At 42.7% G+C, this 12,270-nt stretch overlaps 10 non-coding genes across 10 annotated transcripts; all 10 read right to left on the reverse strand.

Moving 5' to 3' along the window:
* Positions 1-1,401: 1,401 nt before the first annotated feature.
* Positions 1,402-1,483, reverse strand: trnal-uag (transfer RNA leucine (anticodon UAG)). The gene has a single exon. It is a non-coding gene; the product is annotated as a tRNA-Leu (tRNA).
* Positions 1,484-2,070: 587 nt separating this feature from the next.
* trnae-cuc (transfer RNA glutamic acid (anticodon CUC)) lies at positions 2,071-2,142 on the reverse strand. Its single transcript has one exon. It is a non-coding gene; the product is annotated as a tRNA-Glu (tRNA).
* Positions 2,143-2,617: 475 nt separating this feature from the next.
* On the reverse strand, positions 2,618-2,699 carry trnal-aag (transfer RNA leucine (anticodon AAG)). Its single transcript has one exon. It is a non-coding gene; the product is annotated as a tRNA-Leu (tRNA).
* A 1,862-nt stretch (positions 2,700-4,561) lies between these two features.
* trnal-uag (transfer RNA leucine (anticodon UAG)) lies at positions 4,562-4,643 on the reverse strand. The gene has a single exon. It is a non-coding gene; the product is annotated as a tRNA-Leu (tRNA).
* A 596-nt stretch (positions 4,644-5,239) lies between these two features.
* trnae-cuc (transfer RNA glutamic acid (anticodon CUC)) lies at positions 5,240-5,311 on the reverse strand. The gene has a single exon. It is a non-coding gene; the product is annotated as a tRNA-Glu (tRNA).
* Positions 5,312-5,786: 475 nt separating this feature from the next.
* Positions 5,787-5,868, reverse strand: trnal-aag (transfer RNA leucine (anticodon AAG)). Its single transcript has one exon. It is a non-coding gene; the product is annotated as a tRNA-Leu (tRNA).
* Positions 5,869-7,730: 1,862 nt separating this feature from the next.
* Positions 7,731-7,812, reverse strand: trnal-uag (transfer RNA leucine (anticodon UAG)). Its single transcript has one exon. It is a non-coding gene; the product is annotated as a tRNA-Leu (tRNA).
* A 596-nt stretch (positions 7,813-8,408) lies between these two features.
* trnae-cuc (transfer RNA glutamic acid (anticodon CUC)) lies at positions 8,409-8,480 on the reverse strand. Its single transcript has one exon. It is a non-coding gene; the product is annotated as a tRNA-Glu (tRNA).
* Positions 8,481-8,955: 475 nt separating this feature from the next.
* trnal-aag (transfer RNA leucine (anticodon AAG)) lies at positions 8,956-9,037 on the reverse strand. Its single transcript has one exon. It is a non-coding gene; the product is annotated as a tRNA-Leu (tRNA).
* A 1,862-nt stretch (positions 9,038-10,899) lies between these two features.
* trnal-uag (transfer RNA leucine (anticodon UAG)) lies at positions 10,900-10,981 on the reverse strand. Its single transcript has one exon. It is a non-coding gene; the product is annotated as a tRNA-Leu (tRNA).
* Positions 10,982-12,270: the final 1,289 nt, after the last annotated feature.

Below are 12,270 nucleotides of genomic sequence, written 5' to 3' on the forward strand. Positions count from 1 at the left end.
CAAAAGCCGAAGCTATTGTTGCCTATCTGTACTTCAACATCAGTAGTGAAAGGTCAAAATCACTGACCATGAGAGACGTGAGACCGTCTCTGGAAGACTCTGATTCTTCTATTGAAGTTGGACTTGAAGTGGATTGGACTTAAGAGTTTTATTTCTTGAACATCTGTAAATTGTATTCAACAGATATTAACTGAAATGGAACTGGGGCTAGTACGTAGTCTCATGTAACACAAACTTGTGTTACATTTGTACCACAAGGTAACCAAGTAAGTTATTACAAAGATATTCCTATTTACAACGATGGGCTAGGGAAAGGTAGAAATGAGAGTATTTAAAAAGAAGTATCAAAAGTTAACCCTGTATTCCTGAGAATTCTTTTAGAATGTTTCGAATTCACACGAGCTATTTTAGGATTTTTGAGAGTTCTATTAGAATGTTCCAGATTCCTGAGCGTTCTTAGACTGTTCCAGATTCCTGAGAATCCTTTTAGGATGTTCCAAATTCCTCCAAATAATTCTCAATGACACATTGCAACACCAAGTTTTATTATAGTCACACATTGCAATAGAGTTTTCTGGTTAATTGACCAAGTCTGGTGGCATTACCTCCAAAGCTTATAGAAGTTTCTGCTAACAGCAGCTACATTGTCAGGAACAGCACCTACCAACAGATATCCTCAACAGCTCACCTCACTATCATAACCGAGCAATATTATTGTCAAATGTTGATGTTATTCACCTACAAAAACTCCTGGCTGTCCGTTGCTGTCATGGGGTGCGGAGGGTTAAATAGCAGCACACATCTGAAAATAGCTTAACATACTCATGGTTCCTGTGTGGTTGTATAATACCTTGGTGCCACTGGATTTTAGCATGTCTCTCACACTCATACTGGTAACAGATGGTATCTCAGGAAGTTGGAGGGAAGCATTCACACACAAAGGACCCAGAGTGGGGGGAGGAGTCTTTTGTCTCCTTCTCCACTGTAAGAGGTAGCAAGGGAGTGTGAAACTTTCTTTGGGGGTGGGGGTACCAAAGGTGTGAAAACAGCTGTGTACTGCCTTTAGTTCCTGTAAGAGGTATGTAACTGAAGGCCATGCTAGACTCAGTTAGGGACTCTGCCCATCGTCTGCCCCGCGATGATGCATTCCTTCACCAAGCTTGGTTTCTCTTCTTGTTATTATTAAAGAATGTTAGCTACCACTCACCGCTTGTCTGCAGGCTTTATTGAATGGAAAACTTGCACAACACTTAACATCACCCTGGTTTGGAAGAATTGCTCTTGATGAGATTCCTGCTTGATTGTACTTGACAGACATTCTGTAACAGATTTGATTTCCACTGCAGCCCTTACAATTTATTGGTAGGGGATGGAAGAAACACGAAAAGAACCTGAAGACTATGGCAGCAGTGGGATTCGAACCCACGCCCCCGAAGAGACTGGAGCCTAAATCCAGCACCTTAGACCGCTCGGTCATGCTACCATTGCGAGTGAGGACCTCATCGCAAAAATCTAGATAGTAAAACTTGAAAAAGTGCAGCACAAAATAGAAGCCCAGAACATTCAGTGATGCTCTTACTGTTGTAGAAAAACATGTTTAATACTTTTTGGACACAAAAACATCTGCCTGTCCTGGTTAAAACCTGTTCATCAACCCTGATTAACAATGGGCTCTTGGCTCAGTTTCATCATTGTCGATATGCAACTTGTCATCAGCACTGATCAACAGGCAGGATCACCATTCACAGAGAGTCAAGGAACGGTTGCAATCACAGATGGCAAAAGACGTACCCTTAATGCACCCTCCCTTGTTTCAAAGATGCTCATTTGATTTTCACATAAACAGCCACCTTGACTCCCCGCTCAAACTAGCAGGCCTGCTTGTGTACATCCTCATCACTGAAAACTGTACAGTCCTGATCTGAACCGTTACCTGTTTTATGCCATGTGCTTAGCCGGAGGTGTGTTGCCTTACCTGATATTTGCCTTCAGCCAACAACTTTGCCCCGTTTAATCCATCGTGGGATTAACACAAAGAACACACGGGCTTGTAGGCACATCAAAGACACATTCCCATACCGGGAGTTGAACCCGGGTCGCCTGGGTGAGAACCAGGAATCCTAACCGCTAGACCATATGGGACTGGTTTCGTAACGCGCCACTGTCATGCTCGTGCTCCTGAGTGAGAACCAGTTATTCTAACCGCTAGAGGATATGGGACTGCTCCACTGTCATGAAATCAAGGATACTCTTGTCACTCTGCAGCCTTGGTGAGACCAACATAGCAGCACCTTAATCAATTCTCCAGCGGTTACAGGTTCTGCTCAAAAGCACATTACAAGGGAGTGGACTGGACTTGAAGCACACTTGAGTGGCATGCGGGAAAGTCCACTAACCAGTCAGTGATGAGAGCATGAACAAAAAGATATGAAAAACATGCAAGTTGTAAATGACTTTACAGCACCTGCCTAATGTGGCTTTTGGAAGAATTGCTCCTGATGACTTTCCTGCATGTTTGGACTTGACAGACATTCTATAACAGATTTGATTTCCACTGCAGCCCTTACAATTTATTGGTAAGGCATGGAAGAAACAAAACTTTGCCGCTAGAACACTATGGTAGCAGTGGGATTCGAACCCACGCCTCCGAAGAGACTGGAGCCTTAATCCAGCACCTTAGACCGCTCGGTCATGCTACCATTGCGAGTGAGGACCTCATCGCAAATATCTAGATAGTAAAACTTGAAAAAGTGCAGCACAAAATAGAAGCCCAGAACATTCAGTGATGCTGTTGCTGTTTTAGAAAAACATGTTTAATACTTGCTTGAATGTTTTTGGATACAATAGCATCTGCCTGCCCTGGTTAAACTCTTATTGCAGCAATAGGATTTCAACCCACATGTGTGAGGAGCCTGGAGTCTTAACCCAGATCCTTAGACCACACAATCTAACACCTTACAATGCGGTGGACTTGAAGCACACTTGAGTAGCCACTAACCAGTCAGTGTTGACACTGTGAATAAAAATATATGAAACATCTGCACATTGTAAATGACTTTTGCAAAAGAATTTCTTTTATTCATGTATTAATCACATCATTATAAAAACAAACAATATCCTGCTCACTCTTCTGTTAATCTTCTTCTCCACTGATGCCTTACAAAAGCCGAAGCTATTGTTGCCTATCTGTACTTCAACATCAGTAGTGAAAGGTCAAAATCACTGACCATGAGAGACGTGAGACCGTCTCTGGAAGACTCTGATTCTTCTATTGAAGTTGGACTTGAAGTGGATTGGACTTAAGAGTTTTATTTCTTGAACATCTGTAAATTGTATTCAACAGATATTAACTGAAATGGAACTGGGGCTAGTACGTAGTCTCATGTAACACAAACTTGTGTTACATTTGTACCACAAGGTAACCAAGTAAGTTATTACAAAGATATTCCTATTTACAACGATGGGCTAGGGAAAGGTAGAAATGAGAGTATTTAAAAAGAAGTATCAAAAGTTAACCCTGTATTCCTGAGAATTCTTTTAGAATGTTTCGAATTCACACGAGCTATTTTAGGATTTTTGAGAGTTCTATTAGAATGTTCCAGATTCCTGAGCGTTCTTAGACTGTTCCAGATTCCTGAGAATCCTTTTAGGATGTTCCAAATTCCTCCAAATAATTCTCAATGACACATTGCAACACCAAGTTTTATTATAGTCACACATTGCAATAGAGTTTTCTGGTTAATTGACCAAGTCTGGTGGCATTACCTCCAAAGCTTATAGAAGTTTCTGCTAACAGCAGCTACATTGTCAGGAACAGCACCTACCAACAGATATCCTCAACAGCTCACCTCACTATCATAACCGAGCAATATTATTGTCAAATGTTGATGTTATTCACCTACAAAAACTCCTGGCTGTCCGTTGCTGTCATGGGGTGCGGAGGGTTAAATAGCAGCACACATCTGAAAATAGCTTAACATACTCATGGTTCCTGTGTGGTTGTATAATACCTTGGTGCCACTGGATTTTAGCATGTCTCTCACACTCATACTGGTAACAGATGGTATCTCAGGAAGTTGGAGGGAAGCATTCACACACAAAGGACCCAGAGTGGGGGGAGGAGTCTTTTGTCTCCTTCTCCACTGTAAGAGGTAGCAAGGGAGTGTGAAACTTTCTTTGGGGGTGGGGGTACCAAAGGTGTGAAAACAGCTGTGTACTGCCTTTAGTTCCTGTAAGAGGTATGTAACTGAAGGCCATGCTAGACTCAGTTAGGGACTCTGCCCATCGTCTGCCCCGCGATGATGCATTCCTTCACCAAGCTTGGTTTCTCTTCTTGTTATTATTAAAGAATGTTAGCTACCACTCACCGCTTGTCTGCAGGCTTTATTGAATGGAAAACTTGCACAACACTTAACATCACCCTGGTTTGGAAGAATTGCTCTTGATGAGATTCCTGCTTGATTGTACTTGACAGACATTCTGTAACAGATTTGATTTCCACTGCAGCCCTTACAATTTATTGGTAGGGGATGGAAGAAACACGAAAAGAACCTGAAGACTATGGCAGCAGTGGGATTCGAACCCACGCCCCCGAAGAGACTGGAGCCTAAATCCAGCACCTTAGACCGCTCGGTCATGCTACCATTGCGAGTGAGGACCTCATCGCAAAAATCTAGATAGTAAAACTTGAAAAAGTGCAGCACAAAATAGAAGCCCAGAACATTCAGTGATGCTCTTACTGTTGTAGAAAAACATGTTTAATACTTTTTGGACACAAAAACATCTGCCTGTCCTGGTTAAAACCTGTTCATCAACCCTGATTAACAATGGGCTCTTGGCTCAGTTTCATCATTGTCGATATGCAACTTGTCATCAGCACTGATCAACAGGCAGGATCACCATTCACAGAGAGTCAAGGAACGGCTGCAATCACAGCATTGTAAGATGGCAAAAGACGTACCCTTAATGCACCCTCCCTTGTTTCAAAGATGCTCATTTGATTTTCACATAAACAGCCACCTTGACTCCCCGCTCAAACTAGCAGGCCTGCTTGTGTACATCCTCATCACTGAAAACTGTACAGTCCTGATCTGAACCGTTACCTGTTTTATGCCATGTGCTTAGCCGGAGGTGTGTTGCCTTACCTGATATTTGCCTTCAGCCAACAACTTTGCCCCGTTTAATCCATCGTGGGATTAACACAAAGAACACACGGGCTTGTAGGCACATCAAAGACACATTCCCATACCGGGAGTTGAACCCGGGACGCCTGGGTGAGAACCAGGAATCCTAACCGCTAGACCATATGGGACTGGTTTCGTAACGCGCCACTGTCGTGCTCGTGCTCCTGAGTGAGAACCAGTTATTCTAACCGCTAGAGGATATGGGACTGCTCCACTGTCATGAAATCAAGTATACTCTTGTCACTCTGCAGCCTTGGTGAGACCAACATAGCAGCACCTTAATCAATTCTCCAGCGGTTACAGGTTCTGCTCAAAAGCACATTACAAGGGAGTGGACTGGACTTGAAGCACACTTGAGTGGCATGCGGGAAAGTCCACTAACCAGTCAGTGATGAGAGCATGAACAAAAAGATATGAAAAACATGCAAGTTGTAAATGACTTTACAGCACCTGCCTAATGTGGCTTTTGGAAGAATTGCTCCTGATGACTTTCCTGCATGTTTGGACTTGACAGACATTCTATAACAGATTTGATTTCCACTGCAGCCCTTACAATTTATTGGTAAGGCATGGAAGAAACAAAACTTTGCCGCTAGAACACTATGGCAGCAGTGGGATTCGAACCCACGCCTCCGAAGAGACTGGAGCCTTAATCCAGCACCTTAGACCGCTCGGTCATGCTACCATTGCGAGTAGGGACCTCGTCGCAAATATCTAGATAGTAAAACTCGAAAAAGTGCAGCACAAAATAGAAGCCCAGAACATTCAGTGATGCTCTTGCTGTTTTAGAAAAACATGTTTAATACTTGCCTGAATGTTTTTGGATACAATAGCATCTGCCTGCCCTGGTTAAACTCTTATTGCAGCAATAGGATTTCAACCCACATGTGTGAGGAGCCTGGAGTCTTAACCCAGATCCTTAGACCACACAATCTAACACCTTACAATGCGGTGGACTTGAAGCACACTTGAGTAGCCACTAACCAGTCAGTGTTGACACTGTGAATAAAAATATATGAAACATCTGCACATTGTAAATGACTTTTGCAAAAGAATTTCTTTTATTCATGTATTAATCACATCATTATAAAAACAAACAATATCCTGCTCACTCTTCTGTTAATCTTCTTCTCCACTGATGCCTTACAAAAGCCGAAGCTATTGTTGCCTATCTGTACTTCAACATCATTAGTGAAAGGTCAAAATCACTGACCATGAGAGACGTGAGACCGTCTCTGGAAGGCTCTGATTCTTCTATTGAAGTTGGACTTGAAGTGGATTGGACTTAAGAGTTTTATTTCTTGAACATCTGTAAATTGTATTCAACAGATATTAACTGAAATGGAACTGGGGCTAGAACGTAGTCTCATGTAACACAAACTTGTGTTACATTTGTACCACAAGGTAACCAAGTAAGTTATTACAAAGATATTCCTATTTACAACGATGGGCTAGGGAAAGGTAGAAATGAGAGTATTTAAAAAGAAGTATCAAAAGTTAACCCTGTATTCCTGAGAATTCTTTTAGAATGTTTCGAATTCACAAGAGCTATTTTAGGATTTTTGAGAGTTCTATTAGAATGTTCCAGATTCCTGAGCGTTCTTAGACTGTTCCAGATTCCTGAGAATCCTTTTAGGATGTTCCAAATTCCTCCAAATAATTCTCAATGACACATTGCAACACCAAGTTTTATTATAGTCACACATTGCAATAGAGTTTTCTGGGTAATTGACCAAGTCTGGTGGCATTACCTCCAAAGCTTATAGAAGTTTCTGCTAACAGCAGCTACATTGTCAGGAACAGCACCTACCAACAGATATCCTCAACAGCTCACCTCACTATCATAACCGAGCAATATTATTGTCAAATGTTGATGTTATTCACCTACAAAAACTCCTGGCTGTCCGTTGCTGTCATGGGGTGCGGAGGGTTAAATAGCAGCACACATCTGAAAATAGCTTAACATACTCATGGTTCCTGTGTGGTTGTATAATACCTTGGTGCCACTGGATTTTAGCATGTCTCTCACACTCATACTGGTAACAGATGGTATCTCAGGAAGTTGGAGGGAAGCATTCACACACAAAGGACCCAGAGTGGGGGGAGGAGTCTTTTGTCTCCTTCTCCACTGTAAGAGGTAGCAAGGGAGTGTGAAACTTTCTTTGGGGGTGGGGGTACCAAAGGTGTGAAAACAGCTGTGTACTGCCTTTAGTTCCTGTAAGAGGTATGTAACTGAAGGCCATGCTAGACTCAGTTAGGGACTCTGCCCATCGTCTGCCCCGCGATGATGCATTCCTTCACCAAGCTTGGTTTCTCTTCTTGTTATTATTAAAGAATGTTAGCTACCACTCACCGCTTGTCTGCAGGCTTTATTGAATGGAAAACTTGCACAACACTTAACATCACCCTGGTTTGGAAGAATTGCTCTTGATGAGATTCCTGCTTGATTGTACTTGACAGACATTCTGTAACAGATTTGATTCCCACTGCAGCCCTTACAATTTATTGGTAGGGCATGGAAGAAACACGAAAAGAACCTGAAGACTATGGCAGCAGTGGGATTCGAACCCACGCCCCCGAAGAGACTGGAGCCTAAATCCAGCACCTTAGACCGCTCGGTCATGCTACCATTGCGAGTGAGGACCTCATCGCAAAAATCTAGACAGTAAAACTTGAAAAAGTGCAGCACAAAATAGAAGCCCAGAACATTCAGTGATGCTCTTACTGTTGTAGAAAAACATGTTTAATACTTTTTGGACACAAAAACATCTGCCTGTCCTGGTTAAAACCTGTTCATCAACCCTGATTAACAATGGGCTCTTGGCTCAGTTTCATCATTGTCGATATGCAACTTGTCATCAGCACTGATCAACAGGCAGGATCACCATTCACAGAGAGTCAAGGAACGGCTGCAATCACAGCATTGTAAGATGGCAAAAGACGTACCCTTAATGCACCCTCCCTTGTTTCAAAGATGCTCATTTGATTTTCACATAAACAGCCACCTTGACTCCCCGCTCAAACTAGCAGGCCTGCTTGTGTACATCCTCATCACTGAAAACTGTACAGTCCTGATCTGAACCGTTACCTGTTTTATGCCATGTGCTTAGCCAGAGGTGTGTTGCCTTAACTGATGTTTGCCTTCAGCCAACAACTTTGCCCCATTTAATCCATTGTGTGATTAACACAAAGAACACACGGGCTTGTAGGCACATCAAAGACACGTTCCCATACCGGGAGTTGAACCCGGGTCGCCTGGGTGAGAACCAGGAATCCTAACCGCTAGACCATATGGGACTGGTTTCGTAACGCGCCACTGTCGTGCTCGTGCTCCTGAGTGAGAACCAGTTATTCTAACCGCTAGAGGATATGGGACTGCTCCACTGTCATGAAATCAAGGATACTCTTGTCACTCTGCAGCCTTGGTGAGACCAACATAGCAGCACCTTAATCAATTCTCCAGCGGTTACAGGTTCTGCTCAAAAGCACATTACAAGGGAGTGGACTGGACTTGAAGCACACTTGAGTGGCATGCGGGAAAGTCCACTAACCAGTCAGTGATGAGAGCATGAACAAAAAGATATGAAAAACATGCAAGTTGTAAATGACTTTACAGCACCTGCCTAATGTGGCTTTTGGAAGAATTGCTCCTGATGACTTTCCTGCATGTTTGGACTTGACAGACATTCTATAACAGATTTGATTTCCACTGCAGCCCTTACAATTTATTGGTAAGGCATGGAAGAAACAAAACTTTGCCGCTAGAACACTATGGCAGCAGTGGGATTCGAACCCACGCCTCCAAAGAGACTGGAGCCTTAATCCAGCACCTTAGACCGCTCGGTCATGCTACCATTGCGAGTAGGGACCTCGTCGCAAATATCTAGATAGTAAAACTTGAAAAAGTGCAGCACAAAATAGAAGCCCAGAACATTCAGTGATGCTCTTGCTGTTTTAGAAAAACATGTTTAATACTTGCCTGAATGTTTTTGGATACAATAGCATCTGCCTGCCCTGGTTAAACTCTTATTGCAGCAATAGGATTTCAACCCACATGTGTGAGGAGCCTGGAGTCTTAACCCAGATCCTTAGACCACACAATCTAACACCTTACAATGCGGTGGACTTGAAGCACACTTGAGTAGCCACTAACCAGTCAGTGTTGACACTGTGAATAAAAATATATGAAACATCTGCACATTGTAAATGACTTTTGCAAAAGAATTTCTTTTATTCATGTATTAATCACATTATTATAAAAACAAACAATATCCTGCTCACTCTTCTGTTAATCTTCTTCTCCACTGATGCCTTACAAAAGCCGAAGCTATTGTTGCCTATCTGTACTTCAACATCATTAGTGAAAGGTCAAAATCACTGACCATGAGAGACGTGAGACCGTCTCTGGAAGGCTCTGATTCTTCTATTGAAGTTGGACTTGAAGTGGATTGGACTTAAGAGTTTTATTTCTTGAACATCTGTAAATTGTATTCAACAGATATTAACTGAAATGGAACTGGGGCTAGAACGTAGTCTCATGTAACACAAACTTGTGTTACATTTGTACCACAAGGTAACCAAGTAAGTTATTACAAAGATATTCCTATTTACAACGATGGGCTAGGGAAAGGTAGAAATGAGAGTATTTAAAAAGAAGTATCAAAAGTTAACCCTGTATTCCTGAGAATTCTTTTAGAATGTTTCGAATTCACACGAGCTATTTTAGGATTTTTGAGAGTTCTATTAGAATGTTCCAGATTCCTGAGCGTTCTTAGACTGTTCCAGATTCCTGAGAATCCTTTTAGGATGTTCCAAATTCCTCCAAATAATTCTCAATGACACATTGCAACACCAAGTTTTATTATAGTCACACATTGCAATAGAGTTTTCTGGGTAATTGACCAAGTCTGGTGGCATTACCTCCAAAGCTTATAGAAGTTTCTGCTAACAGCAGCTACATTGTCAGGAACAGCACCTACCAACAGATATCCTCAACAGCTCACCTCACTATCATAACCGAGCAATATTATTGTCAAATGTTGATGTTATTCACCTACAAAAACTCCTGGCTGTCCGTTGCTGTCATGGGGTGCGCAGGGTTAAATAGCAGCACACATCTGAAAATAGCTTAACATACTCATGGTTCCTGTGTGGTTGTATAATACCTTGGTGCCACTGGATTTTAGCATGTCTCTCACACTCATACTGGTAACAGATGGTATCTCAGGAAGTTGGAGGGAAGCATTCACACACAAAGGACCCAGAGTGGGGGGAGGAGTCTTTTGTCTCCTTCTCCACTGTAAGAGGTAGCAAGGGAGTGTGAAACTTTCTTTGGGGGTGGGGGTACCAAAGGTGTGAAAACAGCTGTGTACTGCCTTTAGTTCCTGTAAGAGGTATGTAACTGAAGGCCATGCTAGACTCAGTTAGGGACTCTGCCCATCGTCTGCCCCGCGATGATGCATTCCTTCACCAAGCTTGGTTTCTCTTCTTGTTATTATTAAAGAATGTTAGCTACCACTCACCGCTTGTCTGCAGGCTTTATTGAATGGAAAACTTGCACAACACTTAACATCACCCTGGTTTGGAAGAATTGCTCTTGATGAGATTCCTGCTTGATTGTACTTGACAGACATTCTGTAACAGATTTGATTTCCACTGCAGCCCTTACAATTTATTGGTAGGCGATGGAAGAAACACGAAAAGAACCTGAAGACTATGGCAGCAGTGGGATTCGAACCCACGCCCCTGAAGAGACTGGAGCCTAAATCCAGCACCTTAGACCGCTCGGTCATGCTACCATTGCGAGTGAGGACCTCATCGCAAAAATCTAGATAGTAAAACTTGAAAAAGTGCAGCACAAAATAGAAGCCCAGAACATTCAGTGATGCTCTTACTGTTGTAGAAAAACATGTTTAATACTTTTTGGACACAAAAACATCTGCCTGTCCTGGTTAAAACCTGTTCATCAACCCTGATTAACAATGGACTCTTGGCTCAGTTTCATCATTGTCGATATGCAACTTGTCATAAGCACTGATCAACAGGCAGGATCACCATTCACAGAGAGTCAAGGAACGGCTGCAATCACAGCATTGTAAGATGGCAAAAGACGTACCCTTAATGCACCCTCCCTTGTTTCAAAGATGCTCATTTGATTTTCACATAAACAGCCACCTTGACTCCCCGCTCAAACTAGCAGGCCTGCTTGTGTACATCCTCATCACTGAAAACTGTACAGTCCTGATCTGAACCGTTATGCCATGTGCTTAGCCAGAGGTGTGTTGCCTTACCTTATATTTGCCTTCAGCCAACAACTTTGCCCCATTTAATCCATCGTGGGATTAACACAAAGAACACACTGGCTTGTAGGCACATCAAAGACACGTTCCCATGCCGGGAGTACCAGGAATCCTAACCGCTAGACCATATGGGACTGGTTTCGTAACGCGCCACTGTTGTGCTCGTGCTCCTGAGTGAGAACCAGTTATTCTAACCGCTAGAGGATATGGGACTGCTCCACTGTCATGAAATCAAGGATACTCTTGTCACTCTGCAGCCTTGGTGAGACCAACATAGCAGCACCTTAATCAATTCTCCAGCGGTTACAGGTTCTGCTCAAAAGCACATTACAAGGGAGTGGACTGGACTTGAAGCACACTTGAGTGGCATGCGGGAAAGTCCACTAACCAGTCAGTGATGAGAGCATGAACAAAAAGATGTGAAAAACATGCAAGTTGTAACTGACTTTACAGCACCTGCCTAATGTGGTTTGGAAGAATTGCTCCTGATGACTTTCCTGCATGTTTGGACTTGACAGACATTCTATAAAAGATTTGATTTCCACTGCAGCCCTTACAATTTATTGGTAAGGCATGGAAGAAACAAAACTTTGCCGCTAGAACACTATGGCAGCAGTGGGATTCGAACTCGCGCGTCCAAAGAGACTGGAGCCTTAAACCAGCACCTTAGACCGCTCGGTCATGCTACCATTGCGAGCAAAGACCTCATCGCAAAAATCTAGATAGTAAAACTTGAAAAAGTGCAGCACAAAATAGAAGCCCAGAACATTCAGTGATGCTCTTGCTGT

The sequence above is a fragment of the Perissodus microlepis genome, chromosome 3 (genome assembly GCF_051167445.1).
Source record: "Perissodus microlepis isolate ML-2025 ecotype Zambia chromosome 3, ASM5116744v1, whole genome shotgun sequence".
Lineage (NCBI taxonomy): Eukaryota > Metazoa > Chordata > Actinopteri > Cichliformes > Cichlidae > Perissodus > Perissodus microlepis.